Source organism: Lissotriton helveticus, chromosome 12 (genome assembly GCF_964261635.1).
Source record: "Lissotriton helveticus chromosome 12, aLisHel1.1, whole genome shotgun sequence".
NCBI classification, from domain to species: Eukaryota; Metazoa; Chordata; class Amphibia; order Caudata; family Salamandridae; genus Lissotriton; species Lissotriton helveticus.
Window position 1 is genome coordinate 635,394,200 of NC_136073.1, and position 24,192 is coordinate 635,418,391.

A 24,192-nucleotide genomic window follows, 5' to 3' on the forward strand; every position below is an offset into this window, starting at 1 on the left:
TTTGAATGTGTGTGTCATAGGTTATTTTATGCTGATAGGAGGCCTGCCACTTTGTCACAAGGATGTTGTCGTCAATGATGTCATTTGAGATGTCATCAGTGATGTCATGAGTGATGTCACTGACCATGTCATGAGTGATGTAATATGTGACGTCATCAGCAGTGCATTGCACGCGCAAGTTATAGTGAGTCCAACTAACTATAACGTGGGAATTTCAATGGTTTTATGCGAGTAAAATTTCCACCTAACTATAACTGGTGTCAAACCTATGGTTTTTTCAGTGAACATATATAACGTTATGGCAAGCTTATCATAGCTTGGCCTATACGTTTCACCAATGCTTTATGTGGATGTCACCTGGCTTTGTAAAAGTCTAAATCTGACTAAGGATAAAATTATGTGTTAACCACTATAAGAATATTTTTTATGTTCCCCTGCTTCAAGTGATAGATTGTAAACGCTGTGATTTATGAAAGCCTTTCACTTTCTGTCAACTATTTATGAAACATTTTGGGGGAGAGGGGTTTTACTTTGCAGATATCTCACACATCTCTTTAATGCAAGGGCACTGCTTGCATAATAAGCCACTGGAACACGAAGTACTCGGCAATCCAGAAAGTTGTTTTGTTTAATGTCAAACCTTGCACTGGCCTTGTGCGATTGTTTCTCTCAGTATAAAAACACAGATTCCTTCAGCTTAATTCGTCAGTGACAGCAAAGCCTGTGCCATGCTCATGCGATCAACTGGCAACAATACACGCACTACAAATACAAGCTTTTATGCTCTCCCAAGAATGTCCTCTGTAGACATGAATACACTAAAGCTAGTCGTACGGAATTCAATCTAGGCGTTGCAGATTGGGGGCCCCAGAGGGAGCAGAGCGTGAGCGGTCTCCCCCTGGGATCTTTCGCCCGGATGGACCAGCCCAAGGACAGCGATAGGCAGGTAGGTATTGAGGCAGGGGCGCGCTGTGGAACGTCACAGTGCGCGCTGAGGGAGGTCAGAGGCGGCAGCTGGGCGGCGGGAGGTTAGTTTTTTTTAAGTGCGACATTGTTTTGGGGCAGTCAATTTACTGTAGCGTGCCTTTTGTAGTGGGGCAGTTGTTTTGGTGTTGAAAGAATGTCACTGAAAGCGGAGCTGCTGGAAGCGCTCCGCGTCATACAAGAGGCGGGCCGGGCCGATTTATTGTCGGTCGAGGCCCGTAGGGTGACGCAGCATTCCCCGGTCAGGCCGCGAAGGCAGGCGGCGACCGGGGTACAGCGTGCAGTGGCTGCGTGTTTACCACAGAGCTCAGTGAGAAGGGCGGGGAGCTTCGCGTTTGGCGAAGAAAAGGCCTGCCAGCGTTTGTGGAGCCAGTGGCACCGGGCGCCCAGCGCTGAAGAGGCAGGCTCACTCTTTGTCGCCAGTTGGGACACATGAGGACCGAGCTGCGGTGAGGGAAGAGTCCGTGGAATGGTTGGCACCAGTGGAAGGTAGGGGCAATTTGGCTGGGGTTGAGAGCGTTTTTTGTTTGCGCAAGGCACCTTTCAAAGGATATAGCAGGCGTGGAGGTAAGCGTGGTGGGCAAGTTAGTGGTGGTGCAGGTTATGCTTTAGATTCACGGTCGGAAGCAGTACAGCAGGCATTGCCAGATACTGTAGGAATGCCCGGAAATGTTGCCCTTGTTTTTTCTAAGTCTGCCACATCACAGCAGACCCCTTCATTGGTCCTTTATTCTAGTGATTCTGAAGATGACCAGGAGGTGCAGGAGTCTTTAGTAAACACAGAGAGGTTTTCATTAGCAAAAGCACCTGGTGGGGTCCTGTCGCAAGTCAATAGTACTGTTGTTGCTAAGAACCAGTTTGTGGGTGGTGCTGGCAATTTGCTCTCCAGTGTAGAGCCCGAACAGGGAAATGTGGTGGACGGCGATTGCATACGCCAGGCAACAGATTGTGATTTTGATGTAGTAGAGGTGAGGGCCCACAGGCAACCATTGCCACAGAGTTTTGAAGGACAGGTTTGTACAGTTAGGGAGCCGTTTTTCCTCGTGCCAGGTCCCCTCCGGGACAGAGGTCACATAAGCACGCTCAGGTCATGTGGGAGGAAGAAGGCCAGTGGGTGTGGGTTTCACATGACAAGACACAGGGTGGTGATAAGGAGAATGTTTTGCAAGTTTTAAATACAGAGACAGGCACGACCCCTTCTCCTCAATTTTCGTCAGGAAAAAGGGCAAGGTGATGATGGGTGGGTAGGTGAAGGGAAGGATTTGTGCGGGTCAGGGAGGGGGGCAACATTTTGTGCTCCCTCATTGCAGAAGTCAAGAGCGGACCTGACAATTACAGAGAAGATTCCACGACGTAAGCAGCAGAACGTCATGCAAGAATTTCAAGACAGAGCGGAGCAAATTCCTAGAGGTAGGCAACAATGGTGGTCTGCCTGGGGTTCCACTTGTCATAATTTAGGCAAGTGGGTGGGGGAAGGTTTGAGGGACCAGGATACACAGGTAAGGTCATGGGCTAGGAAGAAAGGTAATTTGCCTGCTAACTTGGAAGAAGTACCCATTGTCAAAGGGGGAGGGAATGATGAGGCTGTGCAACAGGACGAGCATCAGTTAGTTCAAAAGGCGCCAGTTCCTGAGGTAAACAGAAGGAAGCGTCTTCCATACATGGGTTTGGCGATGCCTTTAGGCACACATTTATCATTAAAAACGAAATAGAGAATTTGGGATCATGAATATGTAGACGTTTTTAAGTTGCTGCATAGAGACATGCAGGCCAAAGAAGGGTCAAAGGAAGAGGAGTGGGAGTCAGCGAGGCGTCCTAGGGTCCCCCGCAATATTGAGAAATTGGACTTCGGCATTTCTCATCTTTGCCAGCATATACACTGAAAAATACCCCAAGAGGGCGGTTTCCCTTTTTAAATACATGGACGTAGTGCGAAAAGCGCAGATGCATTTTGGGGGCTATTCATGGCTTAATTATGAAGAAGAATTTCAAGCCAGAATGAGTATATGTCCAGAGAAACCTTGGGGGGACGTAGATGCAGAATTGTGGCTACAATGGATGTCATCAGCAACTCCGCCAGTGACAACACATACGGCCAGCGGTCTACCAGTTGTCTATTGGCCCTTTCTACCGCGTCCCGCTCAGCCAGGGGCGGGTAACGCAGGGAGAGGTCAGATGGCAGGGTCGGCCATTGTGGCAAGATGACGAAGGGAACGTCATCATTTGGCAAATGCCGAAACAAGACGCACACACTGTGCCGTCGTTGTGGTTCAAAGGCGTACCATCTCCAGAAATGTACCTGTGGCAAGTGCGGCTATCCAGCCAAGCGCAAGAGAAAGTATAACTGAAGTGTGAAGGCAAAAAGACGCAACACTACAGGTACCGGCCGTATGAGACACTTGAAAGTTGTCTACCGTAGATTCAGGAATGGATTCCGTGAGGGCACAACACCAAAACCGAAGAGGGCAGCAGTTGCAGCATCCAGTTCCTCATAAATATTTTGTTAAAATAAAGATGGCAGGGTTTGGAACATGTAGGAATTTCAACAGAGGTTATTGCAGCCGGCTAGTCTGCCGTTTTAGACATGAATGTTCCCAATGCGGAGGCCGCCACCCTATTACCCAATGTGTCGCAGTGCCATCAGGGGCGGGAGGACAAAGGGTGCCAGAAGCCAACCTTGGTGCAAGAGGAAGGGGGACCCCATTCCCAATTGTTCAAAAAGGCGGCTACGCCAATTAAGTTAGAAGCTATGATAGCATGGTTAGAAATTTACCCGGATTGGCATGCAGTGAACAAATTGTAATGTGCCGCTCGCAGCCTGTCACTGCACACATTACCCTGATCGTTGTTTCCCGCTAACCACCGGGGAAATTGTACTTTGGTGTTTTCTGCCGGATTGCCTGCATTGTCGGGGAGAGACTGAAGTTTGTCGGGCTGTGAGGGCGGGACTGCGAGTCCCAGGAGGAGCAGCGCTTCGGATACCAGCGCACCTGTGGCTCTTCCCGCCCTCTCTCCTCCCATCTATTTAATTCCACCTACCAACGCGCACGCGGGACGCGCGTGCGGGACGGAGTCCGGGGCGAAGACCGGGCAAAGAGCGGGCCGTTTGAGGCCGTTCGAGGACGGCAGGGACCGGCCCGGGCCACCCCCCCATCGAGGTTGGCATACTACCCCTCGCATACCACCATCAGGACTCTGCCAGCCTATATAAGCAGTTTTGCGACAATGAGTCAAATGGAGACTAGGAGTAAATCCAATTTGGCCACGGCTGGATCTTCCACGGCTGGAACGGCGCAAGGTAAAATCGACAACTACTTCCTTAGAGCGGGCTCCTTGTTGATCGAAGACATTACTGTCTTGGAAAAACGCATTTCCCAGGAAATTGAGTGGGCTAGGAGATCATCAATGGGCACTCTAGCACTGGCCAAAACCCCAGAGGAGAGGCGGAACGTGAATGGCTCACTGGCTGGAGCGTGTGGGGGGGATTCACTACCTGTCCATCTGGATCTCTCTGAGGAAACCCCAAGCGATCTTGAAGACATGAGTCTACTGACCCTCCCACTAACCCAATTCACACAACCTTCAATTTCTTTGACTCTGGAGGTTCCTACTGAACAAATTCTTAGCCCACCTAGGCAGGAACCCCCATTGGTAACGCATACAGTAGATAACATAGATCTGTCAAGCAGAACTAGGGGAGCAAGGGAAGGGGCGACACAAAAAAGGAAGATGGGGGGACCAAGTAAAAGAGAAAGGAAGGCCAAAACACCGAGACTAGGCACAACACATGATAAGGATAGCTTTGATAATACCAGAGTAGAGACCCTATTATTAGGCAGAACGGAGCCTCCCGTATTAGTAAACGTTTCTATCGACCCTCCTCCTCCCACAGCAGACAGTACCATGGAGGCAGAAGATGAGGATATCACACTCACAGACATAGGGAATTTGTTCAGGTCACTGCTCAGTCCAATAGAAGCGCGCTTGATCAAGATAGAGGCAAGGCTCACCAAATTTGAGAAATCTACTATCCAGTTCATGGATAGTTGGAAAGTCGTGAACAATCGCCCTATAGTACCAAGCGCAGACCAGAAATCCAACAAGGGTCCTGAGCCCCAGACCTTGATTAATAAAAAGGGTGTAGAAAAAGGGAAACCCCCTAATCCAACTGTAAAATCTAATCCGGCAACCCACCAGGCATCGAGCCTAAAGCAAAATAACTCCTCCTCCTGTTCACAGCAACCAACAACAACTGTAGCTGCACCTCAATCACACCCCCCCTGTACACAGCAAACATTAACAGCTACCGATGTACCACACCTACAGCTACCGACTACAATTGCATCCAAATCCCCATTAATCAATACACTAAAACCTCAAAACCATAACACAATACCGCAAAAAATTCAAAGAACAGTAACAGTAAATCTTCCACCAGAGGTAGCCGCATATACTGTCATCTTAGCTGGGGTACCGGAACTGAAACCAGCGACCAGTGAAACAGGGGCATCATTAAAAAGTAAAGTCATGAATTGGCTTTCTACATTCAGGCCACTCCCCAGAGGTATGACTGGCGACATTCGCATGGTGAGAAGAGTCTCATGGGTAGGGAAGAGTCGCAAAACAATCAGTGGCGACAGTATACAGGTCAGTTTTAAAGATCCAGGAACAGTCTCCTATATTTGTGGCTGTTTTCCAGATGAGGAGGGGAATAATATCCAGCCACTTTACCTCTCATTTTTTTACCCATCATACAGTCACATAGGCAATGATCAGAGATGGGAAGATCTACATGAGCCACTGGAAAATTGGGGGGGAAATCTAGGAGGGAGGTGGAACCCCTATAATCAAACACGAATGGCATCGGCCATGCCTTGACACATGACGAGGCTCAGGGCTGGGAAACTGTCACCAGAAGCGGGGTGGGAATGGGTGGCCGGGAGCGAGGAGCAATATGGCCCCCGAGATACCACCAGCCCCCATTTCTCCCATTATTCAACCGTTTCGATTGCCTTGAAACGGTGGATTGACAGTACAACTCTGAAGGACAGGCACATCCCCACCTACCCGGGCAAGCCGCATCCAATATTATCAGGGGAGGAGGGCGGGAACTTCCCAAAATTAACCACGGGGGGGAATTCCCCTCCCACACAAACTTAGAAGATCCCCTACAGAGGGCAGACAAGGAAACAGAACCAGTGGACACCAATAGGGGACGATCCGATACGAGGGTTGCCCCCAAACGAGTACGCCAAGCCAATGGTAAATTTAGGTATGGGGAGAAATAGCCAGCAAGCCCCTTGTATACTAAAACCCCTGTCATGGAACGTGGCTGGATTGGCGAATAAAATAGACTCTCAATCTTGGGCTGATTTAATTGACTCTAGAAGCGTCTGCCTCTTCCAAGAGACTTGGGCAAGGGAGGAGTATACCTCCCGTGGTTTTGAGACATTTTCTATACCGGCAAGATGGGGAGGGAGAGGTCGTCCATTGGGGGGACTGGCAATCTGGGTGGCATCGCATCTGGGCTGCCTAGCTACACGTCAAAATGTAGACTCAGGAGATATATTGGCTGTCCTCCTCGAATGGCCTAGATTATTTAAATTACTCATAATAAATGTCTATTCCAGACCAACCCCCATATCTAGTACTTCAAAAACCATTGAAGAACTGTCCTTCTTTTTGGAGGCTATTCCGGAGGGCACATCATATCTAGTAGGGGGGGATTTTAATTCACATTTTGAGCCATTACCGGGCCTACTTGATGGACCCTCCCTAGAGGAGGATTCAAGTTGGCAGGTTCCCGCGACAGAGGCCCCCCCTCCGAGAGCATGGACACCATTAGCCGTGCAGATAAATACCCTCACCCTCGCTTACGGCCTTAGGGCTTGCAACGGCCGTGCCAAATCTGACATCCCGTGCAAATGCACATACAATAAAACTGGTAGGGAATCTAGACTAGACTACCTACTGGTACAATTATTCGCTTGGAAAGGGTGATAGACTTTAGAGTAACAGCCAGAGAAGACAGTGATCACAATGCCTTGGAATTGGAATACGCCATTCCCCATACTGAAGATAGGGCATCGAATGGACAAAAGCCCCGGGAAGGGCACCTCCTAGAAAACAACAGAAGGAGGCTAAGATGGTTAAAGCTGTCCACTAAAGAAGATAAGTTAGCCATCCTCTACGCTAGGATTATACCAATCCTAACAGAGGCATATGCCTCGTGGGTCCCAGTAAGCACGCAGGAAAACAGAGAGCATCTCCTGCGCTTACATGAGCAATTAATAAAACTCTGGAGTTGGACCTCTTTAGCATTGGACCCTCCAGGACCCGGGGTCCTCACAAAGACACCTGGTTTAATATCTCATGCCGAAACGCCAAACGCGACCTTCTACTAACTATTAAAGCTGGTGGATCAAGGGAGGAGATCAGTAGTAGAAGGCGGGCGTATAAGACACTCGTGGCAAACGCCAAGATAGAGTGGGATCTCCAACACTGGGAGAATCTCTCGGAGCAATTAGCAACGAGGGATTCCCGCAAATTTTGGCGTATAGTCAATCATGGTTCCGAAGACCTTCCCTCGGCAATTGAACCAAATATTGCCACGAGCGTCTGGCAAAATCATTACCAGTCTTTAATTTCCACGGAGGTTGGAGGGATGGAATCCCCATCTTACAACATGAAAAATAATCAGGCACTGGATCCTTTCACTGAGAAAGAGGTGAGGATGGCGATAGCAGGGTTATCTTCTGGAAAGGCACCTGGCCTGGATGGGGTGCCGGGAGACTTATTTAAACAGGAACCAGGAATTTGGGCACCTTATCTTCTGCTGATGTTCAATGCGGTCCTTGAGGGGATGGAAATACCTGATACTTGGCTGGGGGCGGAGGTGGTCCCGATATTTAAAAAGGGATCCCCCCTTCTCCCAGCCAACTATCGCCCAATCAGCCTCATTGACATCTCGCAGAAGTTATTCGGCAGGCTGGTACTTAATAGGTTACTAGTCTGGCTGGAGGAGACTGACACCCTTAGCCCATTGCAGGCGGGATTCAGAAAAGGAGTCTCTACAGTCGACCAAATACTCCGATTAAACATCATTTACTGGAAGACAGTACTGATCGAGGGCGGCACTCTTTATGCGGTCTTCGTGGACCTTCGTGCCGCCTTCGATCTGGTCCCTAGGGCCAAACTGTGGGAGGTATTGGCAGAGCTGGACGTCCCGGGTGAAATCCTCCAAATCCTAATTAGACTGCACAAAGACAATTATGCCCGAGTTAGATGTGGGAAAGAGGGCAGGTTGACTGACAGGTTTCCCGTTCGCAGAGGGGTACGGCAGGGTTGTGTACTGGCGCCGACCCTGTTCTGCCTCTTTGTGAACGGGGTGATAGAACACCTGAGCAGGATCCCCAATATTGATGCACCAAAATTGAACGGCGGCAGGGTGCCCGCGATCATGTTTGCGGACGACACCCTGCTGCTGTCCAAATCACCTATGGGGCTTCAGAGGGTTTTGGATGGTTTTTTGGGTTTCTGTATGGAAAGGGGTCTTGAAATCAATCCCTCAAAAACAAAATTCACGATCCTTAACCCCAAGCCTAAAAACTCCCCGAATCCCCGCCTGGGCACAACATCTCTGGAAAGGGTCTATACAATAGAATATCTGGGCATTACCCTAAACCAGAATTTAACATGGTCGGCACATATAACGAAAGCGAGTACAAAACTAGCTCAGAGGGCGGGAGGCATCACAAGAATTGCCAGGAAATCCCCACTGCGTCCACTGGCACCTGCTATCAACATTTATAAAGCTCAAGCCCGAGGGGGAGTTATTTATGGGAGCGAGCTTTGGGGACATACCCTGCCACACACCATACAGGCCATAGAAAATAAATTTATTAGAAAACTGGTCTCCCTCCCCCCGAGCACCCCACTCCTCCCATTAAGATTGGACCTGGCACTGCGACCCATCACTGAAGAACTGGGCCTCAAACCTTTGATCTATTGGTGCCGCCTATGGAGTAGCCAGGATCTTGTCAACTACAGAAATGAGATGCAGGAATTTCTAAAGCTACCCAACGCCACTAATATACCTTGGCTAAGGTACATCAGGAGTATGTTTGCGACCCTCGGAGTGCCAGAGCTATGGACAGATCCGGAATATGCGTCCACAAGGATCTCTAGGAAAACACTTTCCAACCTATTTTACAATTTTATGCTCCAAAAAACACTGGACACTACCCGGGAGGGGTCACTAACCGACCTCTTTATTAAGGTAAAAGACTCATACAGCCATGAGTGTGTATTAGACGGCATCTTACCGATGTTCACACGGAAGATCTATTTGCAATGGAGGTACGGGACCCTGCCCCTAAGGTCTTTCACAAAGTCCTGGGGTGGTCGATTGGACACAGGGGCGTGTCCGGCCGGTGCATATAAACTGGAGAGTGACTTGCACGTGGCATTGTTCTGTAAAGCCTATACTAGAATCAGGAGCTATTGGCTGGTGCCACTTCTAAAAGATCTGGGTTTCAGAACATACGCCCCGGCTTACAGAGTCCTAAAGACAGACCTATCTGAGCGAACTGTGTTTGCAATGGCAAAATTCCTGACTGCAATGTGGCGAGTCCGCGCACAAATAATGGAGGACACCACAATTGTATGAAACATTCTCCTCTTATTTCCCCTGCATTTGGCCTAGTCGCGCTCTCCGAAATAACATTAAATTGCAGCTGTAGAACTATTTTATCAAGAATTGCATTTAAAAAAAATAGTATATTTGTATAATGTTTCTTATCGCTTTTAATGACTAAATAATTTGTATATCTTTTATGATCTTTTATGATCGAAATAAAGATCTTGAATTGAATTGTATTGGGGATTTCTTGAAGGTTTTCAGATCAGTTATCAATGGCCTAGAGTGCGACAGTGGGCTGAAAACCTAAAGTCAGCAAAAGAATTTCCCGACATAGTACGAAAGAAATTAGCTGAAGAAGTGTCCTTAGGCAGAGTAGCAGGTCCTTTTGAGACGTGTCCCTTGCCTAACTTGATTGTGTCACCATTGGGAGTTATTCCTAAAAAGACAGCTGGTGAGTTTAGAATGATACAACATTTGTCATGGCCGGAGGGCCAATCAGTTAACAATGTTATTTCTCCCATGGATACAACAGTTTCATACACGTCAGTTGATGAGGCCCTGAAAATGGTAAATAATTTGGAAAAAGGCACGAATTTGGCAAAATGCGATATTCAATCTGCATTTAGGTTATTACCGATACACCCGTCAGATTTTGAGTTGTTGGGTATGTTTTTTGAAGGATGGTACTATGTAGACAGAATGCTTCCCATGGGTTGTGCGGCCTCATGTGCGCTATTTGAGATCTTTAGCACCTTTTTAAATTGGGTGTTCACACAGACTTGTCAGCAGGGTGAAGCATGTCACTATTTGGACGATTTTCTTTTCATGGGCAGAGGGAGGACACAAGACTGTCAGGTGGCATTGGATAAATTTCAGACATTGGCAGAGAATTTGGGTGTTCCCTTAGCACCGAAAAAGGTGGTAGGTCCTACTACAAGGTTAACATTTCTTGGCATTGAGATCGACACAGTTGAACTGATTGCAAAGTTGCCACACAACAAATTTCAGGAGATTAAGGCGTGTGTGACAAATGCATTGGCACAAGCCAAACTGGAGCTGAGACAAGTTCAGCGTTTACTCGGTTATCTGAACTTCGCATGTAGAGTCATCAGAGCAGGTCGTACCTTTTGTAGAACTCTGGGCATGGCTATGTCAGGTGCCTGGCTACCTCATCATAGGGTGCACATTTCTAGGACAGTGAAGGAAGATTTGAAGGTTTGGTTGACATTCTTGCAGGAGTTTAATGGGGTCCCATTGCATTACATAGAGGAGCAATTGGTTTGGCAGGTGCAACTGTATTCTGATGCAGCGGGCTTCAAAGGTTTTGGCATATTTTGGGACGGACGATGGTGTGCCGAGGAGTGGCCTGAGACCTGGAAGACACAAGGGAGGAGTATTGCCTTTTTAGAACTATTTCCCCTTATTGCGGCACTGATCGTATGGGGCATAGAATTTCAGAACAGGTCGGTCCTTTTTCATGTAGATAACATGGCTGTAGTGAATCTAATCAACCATCAAAAGGCTAAGGATTTGAGGGTGTTGCGGCTGCTTAGGGAATTTATGCTGATCAGTTTGAGATTGAACATTGTCTTTAAAGCAAAATACATCCCTGGGGTTAATAACTGCATTGCTGACGCCTTGTCTCGTTTCAATTGGCAGCGTTTTCGTGCTTTGGCGCCAGGGGCAGAGGCCAGCAAAACCCCCATCCCAGACAAAATGTGGGCCCTAGGGGATTGAGAATTACTCAACTGATAGAGGAGTCTTTGGCTGAGACTACTAAGAGGAATTACAGACAAGCATGGGCGGATTTCTTCAGTTATGTGCAGTATTTTCGAATCAGTAACAGCACACAAGTATTGGTTCCCATTATTTTAGATTATATTTTGTTTTTATCTACAAAGAGTTTATTGCCTCACACAATAAGAGGTAAATTAGTTGGGATTTCGTTTTATAGCCGCTTGCATTGGGGCATCGACCCAGTTGATAGTTTTCTGGTCACAAGGATGCTGAAGGGTTTGAGTAAAGTGAAGAAGATAGTTTCCAAGCCTAGGGCTCCCATTACTTTTCACTTGTTACAAAAATTTGTATCTACCTTAACAGATTGTTGTTACAATACACAAGAAGTGACTTCATTCAGACTTTGCATGATTTGGTTATTTTTTGGAGCTTTTCGAGTTTCGGAATTGTTGGGAGTGAGGGGTAAAGAGGGTCTCAGTTCAGAGGATGTGGTATTGGAGGGCAACAGGATTCGTATATGGTTAAAACGCTCCAAGAGAGATCAGTTAGGCAGGGGAGTTTGTTTTTTTCTGAGTAAGAGTGGTTATATAAGTTGTTGCCCAGTTTTAGAGTGGGAGGAATTTCAGTTACACAGTAATTTTAAGGGAGGGGATGTTTTTGTACATAAGTCTGGTGCCCAAATATCAAGCACCCATTTGTTGGTGGTCTTAAGGAAGGCCTTTCTTATCATTGGAGAAAACCCTGCAGCATACGGGACGCACTCCTTTAGGATTGGAGCAGCCACGGAAGCAGCAAGGTTGGGTTTGGGATGGGAGGCAATCAAAAAAATAGGGAGATGGAAATCTGGCTGATGTGCCCGTTATGTGCGCAAATGATGGCTTGATTACTGTTTTTTGCTCGTTTTGCTAATTGTTTTTTCTACATAGGTGATATTTGCAGTGTAGCAGGCAAGAAGCAAATCTGGATTGTTGGGCATTCCTTTGTCAAATGGGCAGCCATATTTGCTGAGCGGCAAATTTATGGACGGAGCCTCGGCATTCCCAGCAATGGACATGAACTACAGTGGCGCGAGAAAGGTGGTATGAGATGGGACGAGCTATTCCCTACTCTTGTCAAGATGAGGTACGACAGAGGTTTGCCAGCGGTGTTAGAAATCCATCTTGGCGAAAATGACTTGGTGCCCCTGTCCGGCTTAACATTAATAAAACGTATGCAACTAGATTTGGCAGTTTTAAAAGACAATTGGTTAGGCACTTGTATTGTGTGGACCAAATTCATCTACAGACAACACTGGAGGAACGCTAGGGACCATTCCGCAATGGACAAGGCTCGAAGGAAATTGAACAGGGCTATGAGGGTTTTTTGTGCGGGAATGGATATAAAGTACATTGTCATGAGCACATTGGTAGCAGAGAAGGCCACTTGTTTAGGGATGATGGGGTGCACTTGACGGATTTGGGTTTAGCATATTATTTACTTGAGCTGCGAGATTTCTTAGCAAAGGAACTGGAAGGAACTTTTTGGTGCACTGAAAGGGATTGAAAATTAGAAGTATGACATAGGTGGGGTCCAGGAAAACTCTTCGGTTTTCCTGGGTGGCGTTGGTATTGGGGTGGGTAAGTCTGGAGCGGGCTTTTGCCCGGATGGACCAGCCCAAGGACAGCGATAGGCAGGTAGGTATTGAGGCAGGGGCGCGCGCTGTGGAACATCACAGTGCGCGCTGAGGGAGGTCGGAGGCGGCAGCTGGGCGGCGGGAGGTTAGTTTTTGTAAGTACCACCCTCCCACCCCAAAAAATAAATAAAATAAATAAAGAAATAAATAAATTTGTGTTGCATATAGAGGGCCACTTTTAGATAGGTAGCTCCCAGGAGTAAGAAAAGTGGAAGCGTTGGTATTGGGGTGGGTAAGACTGGAGCGGGCTTGCCCACCTCGGATTTTGTAAAAAAGAAAGGTGAAAGGAGTAAAGTTAACAAATGAAGAGAAATGGAAACACAAGGTTTGGAAAGAATGTGATAACATAATATTTGAGGGTTTCGGTCTGAAAATGCTAATATTTTATACGCAGGAAATTATTAAAGGTTTTGGCACGTTTTACTAAATTGTTGATCTTATAAACTCAATTGCCTGAATTTGGAGTTACCTGATCTAAAATAAAGGTGGCCTTTTCTGCTATTTAATAAACATGTGTCCGGGTCTGGTTATTCTGGGCGAACTTGCTGGCGTTTCTCCGGTTGGCGGGGATGAGGTCTCACTGCCTGATGCCTTCCGGACTCGACTGCTGCCACCCCATACGGCTTGTCCTCCTGCTTCACCTCCTGTGGGATGGCCGGGACTCACTAGTCCTATTGCCAGGTAAGGGGGTGCAGTTGCGGGGAGAATCCCGACTCTGCGACTTGACGCCCTCAGTTTCTTCCTTCTATTTCAGCCTGTGAGGCACAACCTCCTGAACTGCTTTGCTGCCTCCCTCTCTCTGGGACCACTGTCCCCGTCACCCAGGCGGACTTTCCCAGACATTCGCCGTGCACCTCGATGGCACTGCTGCCCTCGCAACCCAGTGCCTGTGCATCAGACAAGACTGTTTGGGTTCAACACCCTCAACGACTCTGCAGCTACAGCAACCCTAAACGTTGGCTCGTTTGTCTGTGTTCGGTGATCCCCGAATCCCTTCACCTCCTGCTCCCGTGACTGCCCCCCGTAGTTCTAGCGCCCTCGTTATTTTGCGGATTTGAGTCTTGAGTTGCATCGCCATTTTGTGACTTTGCTTACGTTGCCCGTATCCCGGGTCATCCATCTTGGAGGATTCATCCGCCTCACCTACTGCTGGACTGCGCACTTTTGTCCACCGACTATACCATTATTCTGTACTGCCCCCCATCCCTGGTCGCCCTTTTAGTCACCGTGCTTCCGGATACGTTGACTACGGACCCCACTTTTGAACTTTCTTATTGTCTTTTGTGTTCCCCTAGAACACCTCCATCCCTTCCTGTTCCTCCTGGCCCAATCCTCCTTCCTCCCCTTTTTGTCTTTTTCCCCTTCCTTACATACCCCTTTGGACATGTCTATATTTTATGCTAAGTTTTTATTCATTTATTCATTTATTTATTTGAGTTTTATATAGCACTGGTGAGGAACAGCGAGTTACACATTAAAAAGTGATTGCACAATAACAGCAGTTACAATAACTCCTAAGGAGGGGCTGAAAAGATTAATGTGCAATAATTTTGTTAGCTCGAATAACCCACATCCAGCTCAGAAATGTGGCCACGGCGATCACAATGGGTTCCTCAGTGTTGGTCTTTAGAATCCTTAGTGCCACCATAGCACATCTTGTGCCCAAAAATCATACACATTGGTTTAAGCCATTTACTCCTGGGTAACTTATAGGCTGGGCATTCAAACAGAATATGTGCAAGTGACTCAATTTGGCCAGGACAGAAGGAGCATTTGTCATACGATGGGGGCTGCCATCTGCTGGTTAGAGCTTTTATTGGAAGCGAGCGCACTCTAAACTGATGGTATAACTTCCTATTGTTCGGTCTGGTGATAAGATCGCAATAGGATTCAAACTTGGACTCGTCTTTGTGCTCCAAGAATTCTCTCACCATAGTGGGCCTTGCGAAGTTGCGACATATATCGGTTGCGCCTTTCTGATGACTAATAAGCTGTTTCTTATTAATCATGGTCTGGGACAAAGAGACAAAGGAAAGTGCTCCCTAATAAGTATCACAGGTGTAGGGGGGATGTGTAAGTGGAAGTAGCTGCTGACTCGAGGGCTGGGTATACCGGTTTTCTGCAGCGCAACATCCTGTGAATCTGGGCAAATCACTTAATCTCGGTGGGTGATAAAATGGGCTAAATAAATCTGCTAATTTAATTTAAAGTATAACGCAAGCCAAAAATCTGAAAGAGGCAAAACTCTATTAAAAAATTGTTCCCCCTAAAGCGGATATTAACAGTCAGTCAGTCAGTCAATTAGCTTTATTTCGATAAAAAGAGATATCTTAAAAGCATTACAAAACAGTAGACAAAAAACAAATATTGGTAAATACAGGAAAATATGCAACAGCCAATAGAAATGGAGTAAAAGAAAGTGGCAATCAGAGGAACCAATGAAAAGCGAAGGTGCATGATGTAAGCCCCTTTTAAGATTTAAATTAAAAACAATAGATTTCACAAGCACAGCGCAAGCGATATGTAGGCGAAACCTAATAAAAACAATAGATTTCACGAGCGCAGTGCAAGCTCTGTGCAGGTGAAACCTAAAAAGAATACAGTTGTCCGTTAATCCAAGAATCTAGTTGAAAATAGTCCTTTTCCTAAATGTGTTCCCTAGACACTCTTCATGTTTTTAGGTCTCGCTGGCGTTCAAGCGCGAAGCGCTGCCGCCAACGAGACTTATACTCACCTTGCTAGGTCCCAAGGGAGTCAGGCTGTGCACGAGCCGCTCCAGACCTGGGCACGAGCCGACTCAGGTCTGTGAACGCCAACGTGTACGCTCACGGCGTCATGCTCCTGCCCTCCGGCCTCGGCGTCTGTCCGCGCATGCGCGCTGGCTGGTTCCAGTCGGCTCCGTTTCTGCTCCCAGGATTGTAAACCGAAGCCGCTGCGGGTCTGTTTCCGCCGTCCAAGGAGCAGAGTCTGCTGGTGAGAGGAGGACACAGCGGAGGCACTGTAAACTGGAGCAAGGATCCCGGGCATGGCCGTCCCCACGGCGTTCCTACCGATGCTGCTGCTGCTGAGTGAGGTGACTGCCGGTGAGTTAAACCATACAATGCCGATCGCACCCTACCCGCCTGCTCTGTGTTCATATGACACCATCCCTGCTCTGTATGCCTTTCATGTGTCGATGTGCCTGTAACTTGCTTGTCTTCTATGTTATCTACGTTGGATCCCTGCCTGCTGTCCTTGCCTCCTTTATTTTCCCGTATCTTACTTGCTAGGGGTGCCCGAGCCCTCCCTGCCTGTTCTGTGCCTGCTCTGTCTTACTCTTTTCAGTGTGCTTCTGGCCATATCACTCTGTTTGCTTGTATCTTGTTCTAATTATGTTCTTTGATTCAGTGGCTTGCCTTCAGGACTATTAAACTGTTAAGGAATGTGGCCATTGACAGAAGATGCCATACAGATTAATCTCAGTCATAATAGCAGTAGTCACGTGTTCCTGTATAGTCCATTTCATATGAAGCAACCATACTGCTCATGCTCCCTCCCAGAAAAAAAACGAGATTGAGGCTTGCTTTGATCTCTCTCCCCCACATCAACCGCTAGTGAAAGTCAGTGTTTTTGTAATTAATCATGGCATCATAATAACTACATGAGCCCAATGTCTTCTTGCCACAACTATATAATCAGACTGATAAGACTGGTAATGATTCTTGCTGCCTTTATTTGGGAAAAAAATGTGATCATCCTCAGCCTTTCTTTGTAATACTTTGGATTTGATGTTACAGTTTAAATCGCTTTATTGGCATTTTCATATGAAGATGGCAACAGGTAGAGCGCAGCACTGCTGAGTCCCGGCCTCTGTCTCATTTCGGACCCCGACCATCGCCGGAGACTCGACCTCCGGCGCACTCACCCGCCTGTCACCTCTGTGTCAGAGCGCACTCTGCTGTCACCGTCCCTGCACTCTCGTCTCAGTGTCAGACCTCTCTCACTCTCGTCTCAGTGTGTGTCAGACCTCCCCCCTTACTCTCCGCTCTCATCTCAGTGTCAGACCTCTCTCCCCTCTCACTCTCCGCTCTCTCTTCCCTCTCACTCTCCGCTCTGTCTCCCCTCTCACTCTCCACTCTCTCTTCCCTCTCACTCTCCGCTCTCTCTTCCCTCTCTCCGCTCTCTCTCCCCTCTCACTCTCCACTCTCTCTCCCCTCTCACTCTCTCCTCCCCTCTCTCTCCCCTCTCACTCTCCGCTCTCTCTCCCCTCTCACTCTCCCCTCTCACTCTCCCCTCTCTCTCCCCTCTCACTCTCCCCTCTCTCTCCCCTCTCACTCTCCACTCTCTCTTCCCTCTCACTCTCCGCTCTCTCTTCCCTCTCTCCGCTCTCTCTCCCCTGTCTAGGCTGCTCTCGGACTGTCTCCAGTGGCCTCTGTCTGTCTCTGGTCACCCCTCCTCACCATCACACACCCTCACATCCACTCACCCTCACACCCTCACCCTCACCCACCCTCACACCCTCACCCACCCTCACTCTCACACCCCCTCACCCTCACTCACCCTCACCCCCTCATCCTCACACACCCTCACTCACCCTCACACCCTCACAACTCTCTCAACCTCACTCACCCTCACACCCCCTCACCCTCACACCCCTCACCCTCACCCTCATACCCACTCACCCTCACCCACCCTCACACCTCCTCACCATCACATACCCTCACATCCTCTCACCCTCACACACCCTCACTCACCCTCACCCACCCTAACACCCTCACCCACCCTCACACCCCCTCACACCCCCTCACACCCCCTCACCCTCACACCCTCACTCACCCTCACACCCCTCAACCTCACACCCCCTCACCCTCACACCCTCACCCACCCTCACTCACCCTCACGACCCTCTCACCCTCACACACCCTCACCCTCACACCCCCTCACCCTCCCTCACCCTCACACCCCTTCACACCCCCTCACTCACCCTCACCCACCCTCACACACCTTCACACCCCCTCACACACCCTCACCCTCACACACCCTCACCCTCACACCCCCTCACCCTCACACCCCTCACCTTCACACCCCTCACCCTCACACCCCTCACCCTCACACCCCCTCACCCTCACACCCTCACCCTCACACCCTCACCCTCCCTCACTCACCCTCATGACCCTCTCACCCTCACACACCCTCACCCTCACACCCCCTAACCCTCACACACCCTCACACACCCTCACCAGCATAGCATAACAAAACCTAGCATAGCATAGCAAAACATAGCATAGCATAACAAAACAAAGCATCGGATAGCAAAACCAAACCTAGCATAACAAAACAAGAAATAGCATAGCAAAACACAACAAAGCATAGCTTAGCATAACAAAACACAACAAAAGATAGCATAACAAAACATAACAAAGCATAGCAAAACAAAACATAGCATAACAATACACAACAAAACATATCATAAGATAAAACATAGCATAACAAAACAAAGCATTGCATAACAAAACATAGCAAAACACAAAGCATAGTATAACAAAACACAGCATACATAACAAAACATAGCATAACAAAGCATATCAAAACATAACATAACAGCATAACAAAACACAACAAAACATAGCATAACAAAACACAACATAGCATAGCATAACAAAACAAAGCTTAGCATAGCATAACAAAACATAGCATAACAAAACATAGCATAGCAAAACAAAGCATAGCATAATAAAACACAACAAAACATTGCATAGCATAGCAAAACACAACAAAACATAGCATAACAAAACATAGCATAACAAAACATAGCATAGCATAACAAAACAAAGCATAGGATAGCAAAACTAAACATAGCATAGCATTACAAAAAAAAGCATAGGATAGCAAAACAAACCATAGCATAACATAACATAACAAAACATATCATAACAAAACACAACAACACATAGCATAACAAAACATAGCAAAACACAACAAAACAGCATAGCTTAACAAAACACAGCATAGCATAACAAAACAAAGCTTAGCATAACAAAACATAGCATAACAAAACATAGCATAACAAAACATAGCATAGCAAAACAAAGCATAGCATAAAAAACACAACAACACTTTGCATAGCATAACAAAACATAGCATAGCATAACAAAGCATAGCATAGCAAAACACAATACCACTCAGTGCCACATAATTATATGCTACATAATTACACTGCACTCAATGCAACATACTCTCCAAATACCACTCAGTGCCACATAATTACACACCACATAATTACACTCTACTGAATGCAACACACTCCACACAATACCACTCAGTGCCACATAATTACATGCCACATAATTACACTGCACTGAATACAACATACACTCCTAATACCACTCAGTGCCACATAATTACACTCTACTGAATGCAAGGCACACTCCACACAATACCACTCAGTGCCACATAATTATGTTACATAATTACACTACACTCAATGCAACATACACTCCAAACAATACCACTCAGTGCCACATAATTACACGCCACATAATTACAGTGCACTCATTGCAACATGCACTCCAAATACCACTGTGCTACATAATTACACGCCACATAATTACATGCCACATAATTACACTGCACTCAATGCAACATACAATCCAAATACCACTCAGTGCCACATAGTTATATGCCACATAATTACACTGCACTCAATGCAACATACACTCCAAATACCACTCAGTGCCACATAATTACACTGCACTCAATGCAACATACACTCCAAATACCACTCAGTGCCACATAGTTATATGCCACATAATTACACTGCACTCAATGCAACATACACTCCAAATACCACTCAGTGCCACATAATTACACACCACATAATTACACTCGACTGAATGCAACACACTCCACACAATACCACTCAGTACCACATAATTACAAGCCACACAATTACACTCTACTGAATACAACATACACTCCTCATAATAACACTCAGTGCCACATAATTACACACAACATAATTACACTCTACTCAATGCGACATACACTCCAAATACCACTCAGTTCCACATAGTTACACGCCACATTATTACACTGCACTCAATGCAACATACACTCCAAATACCACTCAGTGCCACATAATTACACGCCACATAATTACACTGCACTCAATGCAACATACACTCCAAATACCGCTCAGTGCCACATAATTACACGCCACATAATTACACTCTACTGAATGCAACACACACTCCACACAATACCACTCGGTGCCACTTAATTATATGCTACATAATTACACTGCACTCAATGCAACATACACTCCAAACAATACCACTCAGTGCCACATACTTACACGCCACACAATTACACTCTACTGAATACAACATACACTCCACACAATACCACTCAGTGCCACATAATTAAACGCCATATAATTCCATGCTTCTCAATGCAACGTAAATACCCTCCACATAATACCACTCAGTGCCATATAATTACACACCTCATACTTACACTGCTCAATGCAACATAAATACACTCGATCTGTCTATCTATCTATCGCCCTTACTCTCTGTCTATCTATCGCCATCACTCACTCTATCTATCTATCTCGCTCACTCAATCTCTCTATCGGCCTACCTCACTCTATCTATCGCCCTCCCTCTATCTATCTATCTATCTATCGCCCTCACTCTATCTATCTATCCCACTCACTCTATCTATCACATCACCACAGCATCACTCAGCACCACCACAGCATCACTAAGGGGCACAACAACATCACTATGCGCTACCACAGGATCATTGAATGCCACAGCATCACTAGTCGCCACCACAACATCACTCAGCACCACCACAGCATCAATCTGTGCAACCATTCAACAACAACTGGGTCAAATATATTCTCTCAATGTTTCAAGCTTTATTACAAATGTCACAAAAAGAGGTTAGTATTTCACTTCTGTTCTTGGATTTTCGTCACAATAAAATACACTGAACATATTCTTCACAAAAGTTATTTACAAAAGTTTAAGCTATTGCCATTATAAATTACAATAACTTTTATTTAAGTATTAATTATTAAAAAAATTAAAAGCCATTGTTATTTGTAATATCAATACATCTAAGTCACGTGAATACAACACATATTGCATTACAAATGCTATAGGTGTCACAAGTTATAACTATTGGCATTGTAAATGACAAAGCTATTATTTTTCCTATTTTCAAACCCAACACATAAATAAAAAGTTTGTCATTTACAATACCAATAGCTCAAACTTTCCTAATGCGAGACCTTATGCATTGCAAATGCTTGTTACTGATAGCAGCATCTCTCTCAGGACCCAGTTTTCTTTTTACTTTGAAACAAGGATTCACTACAAAGGCACATGTTTCTAAAATAATCAGGCACATGCATCATTGTTGGCTTTTGCAATTCCTTAATTGCGATTTCTAAGGAATCGCAATTAAGGAATCTCAAAACCATGCATGTAGAAATCGCTTAAAATATAGCGATCTCTAAACATTCCTTAATTGCGACTCGCAATTTGCGAATCGCAATTAAGGAATACCTCCCCATTCATTCCTATGGGCCCTGAGGCCCTCAGGAATGAATGGGAAGACATTCTCAATTTGCGAATCTCAATTAGAGAATCGCTAATTGAGAATGCAATTTCAAGGTTGCCAGGGTGTCAAAATGACACCCTGTTGCACCCCCTGAAATTGATCTGTGCACATATGAAACTTTGAAAAATGCACAAAAGTGCATTTTCCAAAGTTTTTGCAAATTACCATGAAGTTCAACTTCATGGTAATTTGCTACTCCTATTTGCGAAATCGCTAATTTTTTTACTTTGATGCATTGCATTTAAGGAATCTCAATTTGGGATTCCTTGAATGCAATCGCAATTTAAGGAATCTCAATTTAGAGATTCCTTAAATTGGAATTTTTGCATTTGGGATGATGCATCCCAAATGCAAAAATACCGGTCACAAAGGGGCAGATTCTGAGAATCTGCCTGTTTGCGAACGGTTTTTAGCTTGATGCATGTGGCTGTACATTTTCTATAATGTAGTGAGGCCAACTTTTGTTGAAAAGCATCACTGCATGTTATTTTCACTGACACTCAGAACTGTTTGTATCATAATCACATTACAAAACATGTTGTCACAAAAAATCACATATTAAGTCATAGCTGTTAAAGTGGAGCAACATTCCATTTATGCCGCAATGGCTCCAATTAGCCTGTTCGGAGCCTGGAAAGGTGAGAAAATACCATGAGATGGCCCTGGATGCAGACAATTGAGCAAGCCACACTAGCAGGTGTCCTATAATCAATTTATGTGTATGAGGTCATAAGGAGAAACAGTGTTCTTGGTCCTCTCTGAATAACGCACAGCATTAACATGAGATAAAAGAAGTGACGTTGTGACATTGCAGATCTTCACCTCACTACTACAGGTGGAACTTAAGTGATGTATTATAACAACAGTATTCTTTAGCAAATACTTGTATTTATACTTCAAAATAATACCACTTACCGGGAATCTTGAAACCTTCTATATGCACAAAGGGATCAGTTTGATATGATGGTTTGTATATTTCATTCATTTGCTTACAAAACTGCATGGAACATGCCTCGTTGTTATTTCCATGCACACAATAAACTCAATTTTCGAGTTCCTGTTTTTTCTATTCTTTTGCATGTTATTTTAAAGTATTGAGAACTTCACGTATGCAATGTACGAAGAAGTTAAAACAGATACTTGCAAAATCCCCAGTGTTCTATCTAAAATAAATATTTCACACTACTTTGAATCAATGACATTTTCCACTGAAAATAAAGCAGTACACCATTTGAAAGGTAACTGCTAAAAATAAAATTCAACTTCTTTTTCAATGCGCGTGTCAATTACAATAGTTAAACAAGCATCGCATAGCCAGTAGGTCTCGCCTTTGGGACCTTATAAGTGTTTAGCCATGCAATAGTTGATGTTGTTGCACCAAGGATATTGTGCTGGATAACTAAACACTTATAAGGTTCAAAAGGCGAGACCTATTGGCTGTGTCAATGCTTGTTACCCATGTCACCCAACCAACCGGCACACACAACCTCTACTTGTAAAAAAACACAGTGCGGAAGAGATCAGGTCTGACTTGAAAAGGGGGGTTGTCAGAGATCCCCCTGCAGGATGTTTTTCTCCTTTCAGGTGGCACGCTTGGGAAGGGGGGGGGGTGGGGGTGGACTGACTGTTCGCCTCTTATTTGTGGTGCACACGCAGTATGCCTCTTTCCAGTCTCCTTCCGTCTGTGCCTGTGCCCATAATAGAGTACAGGTGAAGAGCAAAGTGCGTCCTCATTTGCAAAGCGGAACAGTCCATGCCAAGGGAATGCCCTCATAAGTTAGCAATGGCGCTATGTGTTTATCGGTACTGTCTGGATTACAGAACAGGGCACACAAGCACCTTTAGTAATACTACTGTGCCCTGGGGGAGAAGAAAATGGGCGCACACTTTGATTACGCTCACTGGGCTCTGTATGTAAAATGGCCCTAGGAACTGTGGTTATCTCAACTTGGTGGTGCACAAAGTGCTGATTAGCTTGTCAGTTGTGTGTCAAGTATTACCACTTTAAGTAAACGAGTACTCTCAGCCTTGGATTAAGCCTGCCCTAGGAATGGGGAGCACAAAGCCTTGCTGACTCTGTGTGATAGCCTCAAAAAAGCAACTAGACACGCATTCAGAGGAAGTGCTGCGAGACCGGCACAGGCGGTGCCCGCAGCATTCTCCCAGAAAATTCAAATAATATTGACTGACCACAGCAAATCGTCTCACATTTTAGTGCGTCAACACTGGGACAGATGCAGTGGTGCCAGTACATATTAATTGTATATGTCTCCATTCGGAGTAGAATGTCGCAGGGTATGGGGATTGATGTCACTCTCCAGCACAACAGGGCTGCAACTGCCTCACTTCCTGGACAATTTGTAATTATTTTTGACTGAGCCTTTTCCTATTTGGGAGTGGGAGATGGAAGTCACAACGAACATCTCCTACCTTCCCCCCCTCCCTCCTACCTCTCCTGTGCTCTACCAACACCTACTCATGCCCTACCGCACTCATCCTCACCTCTTGCGTCCCCCTCCTTTCACCTCTCTCCTAACACTTTGCCACC

The 24,192-nt window shown here is 46.0% G+C and overlaps 1 pseudogene; it reads left to right on the forward strand.

Annotated features, from left to right (window-relative positions):
- Positions 1-3,174: 3,174 nt before the first annotated feature.
- Positions 3,175-3,503, forward strand: LOC144799746 (large ribosomal subunit protein eL37-like; annotated as a pseudogene).
- Positions 3,504-24,192: the final 20,689 nt, after the last annotated feature.